The following is a 5,544-nucleotide window of genomic DNA, read 5'->3' on the forward strand; positions in this document are numbered from 1 at the left end:
GGCCTGACTGTACACAATGTCCAAGATAGCTCACCTAGCCGTGTGGCATACTAGTTATCAACTGGGAGCTCAGCCAGACATCATGGAAGCATTCATGGCTTACCATAGCACAATGCCTGGCACCTGAGGGATATCCTTCCAATGTTAGCATGAGATTAACCCAAGGTACCCACCACATACTTCTGTGCCTCTTATATCTTTGCTCATGTACTAACTAATTACTTCTGTCACAGCTGTGACAAAACATCCAAGAAAAACAATTTTAAAAGAGAAGTGTTCATTTGCCTCACATTTGGAGAGATACAGTCCATTGCGGGGGGGTGGGGGGGGCCGGAGGTGGTCATGGCAGCAAGAGGTTAAGGCAGCCGGTGCCCCCGTCCCCTCCCCCACAGGCACAATCAGGAAGCTGAGCGACATGAACACCAATGCTCTGCTTGCTTTCTTCTCTTTATGCATCCCAGGATGCAGGCCCTGGGGTGCTGTGCACATTCAGCGTCAGCATGCATCTTCCCTCCAGATAAACCTTCCAGAAAACACCCTTACAGATGTGCCCAGAAGTGTGTTTCCATGGTGACTCAAATCCAGCCCCACTGACAATGAAGGTGAGCCATCACACCCTAGAAGGCTTGAAGCATCGCTAACGTCACTTTGATTGGTAGAGAGAGTCACTAAAGCCAGTCCAGATTGGGAGTGTGTATGTGTGTGTGATATGGGGGGTGCAGGGGGAGATGATATCACAGTCTACATACTCAAGAAAAAAAAAAAACCACACAGGAGGATCCTGTGGGATTGGACAGGTTGCTCAGGCTCTCTTTGGAAAACACAGTTGGTTTTCCAAACATTCCCCCATAGAACATTCTTGGGCCACTGGCATGTTCCTCACAGGGGATACATGCTTGGCATTTGTCCTGGTACTCTCAGTATGGTGCACATGACTAACTAGAGATATCCACTTTACAGTCCCTCAGTATCAGTTCACGGCTTTGGTGCAAGCTCTGGGTTGGTTTCTTGCTTCTAACCCAGAGGAACGTGTGGGCACACTTGATGTATTTACTGTCTCACCCCTGAGTTCCCTTTTCCCTTCTAGTCCCTTAATTTTACCGTATTTGGAACCCCTGAAGTTGTTATGAAGGTCTAAAGGCATACTAGAAGTGAAGGCTTTGTAAACTGTATACAGACCAAGGATGTTGATAGAACAGTCGCTCCATGCTTGGAGGCCCTCCTCCTCTTTACCTCAAAATCCCAGTCTTGATAAAGCAGGAGGAACCGGTTCAAGCTAGACATCTCCTTCAAGCTGCCTGCTGGGGCCCAACACAATTAAACATTCTCCTTGTAAGAGCTGCCTTGGTCATGGTGTCTGTTCACAGCAGTAAAACCCTAACGGAGACAGTGCCTAAGAGCACATCCCTCGGGATGCTTTTCTGTTGCTATGGAAGCTGCAAGTGTGTCGAGAATAGATGAGACTCCCAGGAGTCTGGCTTAGGTAGGTGTTCCATGAAGGCTGGTCCATGGATGAATGATGCAATGCTGAATGGATGGATGGATGGATGGATGGATGGATGGATGCTCAACCAGGCATTTTGCTCAGAACACCTTATAGACATTTGGAAGCACAACTGCCTCTCTAAATACTCTTGACTTACTTCATTTCCTTTCATTAAAAAAAGACAGCGAGGCAGGAAAAATATAGGTCTCTCTCTTCCTCCGACTTCTGAGATCATAAGCAGGCCCTGCTTTCTGGGTACCTAATGACACTTCTTTTAGGACCCCTTCATGCCTCCAAGCTGCCTGTCCCTCTCCACTCTTTCTTCAGCCTTGAGCACATTGCAGTGACCACTCGAGTAGCAGACACCGGCTGGCACTGAGGACACCGCCTGGCCATTTCTTCCTTGTGGAACCAACCTTCTCTGGGGCCGGCCCTCACTTCTTCCTCCCCAGCGTCCACCAGCCTTGAACTGCGCCAGCCCGGGGGACGCCAGCCGGCGGTGAGGAAAGATTACATGAATAAACAATGCGCCAATGTTCCGAGTGAATGACTTTGGAAAGCACTCCGGGCTTGTTCTGGTTCAGTGAAAAGCAAGCGCTTGGCCTTAGCCAGCGTTGCATTCCACTCTGGGTTCGAGGGTTGCCTCTGTCCAGGACTGTGCAGGAAAATGTGGGGCTCTCCATGAGTCAGGGCTACTCAGAAGTTCTGAGAGCTTCCGGATCCTGGGACAAGTGTCCTAAGACTGCAGTAGGGGTATCAGGCACGTCCCCCACTTATCTCTTGCTCTAAGTCTGACCTTGAACTGTGCCCCTTGACTGAAGGGGCTGGCCTCAGACAAAGCATAGTGTGTAGGACCCAGGCAGCACAGGGCTGGTCACAAGTACAGCATTCAGCTACAGTGCAGGCAGGGAAGGGGCTCTGAGGTCTCTTTGTTCCAGGGCTCACATGGTGTGGTGGTTGCTTGGCTGTCCAAACAAGTATGCAAAGACTCTGTGACCCTGGAGGTGGAAAATACCTGCCTGGGCCAATCAGCGCAAGGATTAAGTGTAAGGCCAAAGAGGTGAGCGAAGGAACAGAGCCCAGCCTGTCCTTTGGTGTGCACCTGCAGGCAGCCACGGAGCTGTCATTCCTAACCAGCAGCCCAGCTGCAGCCCAGACCTTGGAAGTTGCTATTATTAGGTGGGGGATGGGGGATGTCGAGGCTTAGGGACAGCCAAGTTCTCAGGTAGGGTTGATGGACCAAGAACTGGAAAACGCTGGTCTCACAGGAGCACAGATGACAAGCCTGCGAAAGAATGGAGACTACAGACCGCTCCTGTTTGTTTTGGAAAGCGAGGGGCCTGTGTGTTATGTGGGAACTCTGCAGGGGGGTGGCCAGGTATGGAAAGAATGTAGGCTTTGGATTCTATCATTTCTAGGCTTAAATCTGGACTCTGCATGGGAGGGCTGTGTGATCTTGGACAGGCTGTCTGACTGCTCTGCGCCTCTACAGAAAACATTTTACTTATTAGAGGTTCATAAGAGAATCCAGCCAACCACCCCTGCCACCTCCAGAGTCAGGCCCATGAGTCTCTCTCAACTGGTGTTGTCATTACTGTTTCAGGATCTTGAAACAGGGTCCCTCTGAGCTGTGACATGTGACCTTGTATACCAGACCACGCATCTCCCAGTCTGAGCTCCAAGTTGCCCCTGTGAAAGATTCCAAGGCAAAATGACAGGATTAAGTCAGGGGTCTCCAAAGCCCACCATGTGTTTGTGGGAATAAGCAGTCCTGTTTCCTTGGACTGTCCTGGACATCATGGGGGGGGGGGGGACATTATGGGGATGGGGGGGGGGGAGTGTGCCGCAGCCTCACTGGCCGCTGCTCACCAGATCACAGAAGTTCTACCCTTCCTCAATGTGACCATCAAATGTGTGCAGACATTGTAGCACATCCCCTGGAGCAGAAAAAAAGGAAGCAGGACCTGCTGTCTGTCTTGTGCTTGCTGGGCTCTTTAGACAGCAAGCCAGCTCTCTGGGCCTCCCATTTTAGATATGAAGCATCGTGTTCAGAAAGTGCTCGGTCCTCTAGGCCAGACCCCAGAGTTCTGAAGTAGGAGTGTTACCTGCTCCAGGAGGCTGATAGATTTCCCTCAGGCAAGATAAAAGGTTGCATTCTACCTGGTCCCACAACACCCAGTCCTGATTTGGGGCTCAGTTAGAGAAGGGGGGCTATTTGAAGTGCTCTGGGTGACACATGAGGGACAGCTAGCCAAGGATGTCCTTGACGCCAGCGGTGGTCAGCTCCATGCAAGGACAGCAGCTGAGGCTGGAGCACGGACTGGAAAGACATGTCAATAGAGAAAAGCCCTGTGAGCAGTTGACTATTGCCTAAGTGGCCCGAGATTTTGCCTTTCATATCTGTAAAACAGGAATAATCTCTCTCTCTCTCTCTCTCTCTCTCTCTCTCACACACACACACACACACACACACACACACACACACACGCCTCTGCCAGCCAGAGGACTCCTGTGGGTTTGGGTAAAGTCCAAAGTACCTGACACATTCAGTAAATGGTATCCGTGACAGTGATGGCTAGGGTCAGCCCTTAACGAAGCAAGAAATGACTGGGCTGTGCCAGAAAGGGCTGATGTGAGCAGCCTACAAGCCGCTGGGAATTCTGGGAGGGCTGCAGTGTCCAAGCGGCCTTCACTAAAACAACAGTCCACATTGAGTAGGTCTTGAGCTAGCCCATGTGGGGTCGACAGTGCCCCCTCCTGGAGAGTGTGGGTTGCTGGCGCTGATTACTTGGGGTTTCTGAGGGTTGCCATGAGGTGCCTTCATCAGCGGGTTTGACAGAACCTTCCAGGCGAAGAACACATTGTGAAGATAGTCTCCGTGCTCACTCCAGGCCGGAAAAGTCACTTTCCCCGCACTCTACCATCTCCTGCCTTCTTTGGTCCAGCCAGGTTCATCTTTCTGTCTCTCTGATTAAAATCTAGTATCTTCTGGGGAAACAGAAGCCGGTGAGCTAGTGGCGTTTGCACATCCACCTACCTTTCTGGCTCTGAGGAGGCGGGGCTTGTGCTTGTGAGCCTTCCTCTTCCTTCTCCAGGGAGCCGCCACTTTCTCTCCAGGAAGGACTTCCTGAGCTTGCCATGGGCAGAGGTGGGCGTGTACACTGGATGCACAGAGAAGCCTGGAGGCCGCTGACTCTCCCTGCGTGGGCTCTGCTGTGGACCACTAGGGCAGAACGGCCACAGACTTCCTAGTCCCTTTCTAGTGCCCTCGCATCTCTGCAGAGGGCAGCGTTTATCTATCAACCTGTGTGTGAGAGAGAGATGCCCAGATAAAGTCACCCTGAATCCTCCTCTTGTGAGATAGGAAACTGTCCTTGCTTTGCACAGGGAACGAAAGCTTGTCACACAGGCAGGGCCAAAAGTGCTTAAATGGACTTTTCTGGTGCCAGGATGACCGGTGTGTCCTTATCCAAGTGTCGGAAGCTGACCTCCAACACTAGCCCCTGTCTGTCATAAAGCACAGGTTTGCCACATTGAAGGAAAGAGGCACAGATCACGGGGGAGGGGGGGGGCTCCAGTGGTTTCTCCCATCTCCTACTAGGTCTGTGATCTCCCACTGGGGCCCTAGAGTGGACCCTTGGAGGCCTCACTTGCTAGACACATCCTCTGGCTGCCCTGTCTAGCTAGTTATGAAGCTGCCGGCAAGCCATGGGCACTGCAGAGGGCCAAGGCACAGACTGTCCAGGTGGCAAATGGCTTCCCCTCTCCACTACCGTTCACCAAGAAAGTCTCCTGGCTCTTTTCCAGGTGACAGACTGGATTCTATCCCAGTGTGTGATGGCCTCCAGGAATTTATGTCACAGCCCTGAACTAGGCTAGCTGGGCGCTTCACTCAAACCTCTGCAAGGACAACTTTGTGTATTGGTGTGAGTGTGTGTGTGTGTGTGTGTGTGTGTGTCTGTCTGTCTGTCTGTCTGTCTGTCTGTCTCTGTGGAGGGGGTCATTCTTTTTTTCAAACTAAATATAATAAACAAAACTAAGAGATTCGAGTTGATTTT

The sequence above is a fragment of the Mus musculus genome, chromosome 12, assembly GCF_000001635.26.
Source record: "Mus musculus strain C57BL/6J chromosome 12, GRCm38.p6 C57BL/6J".
Lineage (NCBI taxonomy): Eukaryota > Metazoa > Chordata > Mammalia > Rodentia > Muridae > Mus > Mus musculus.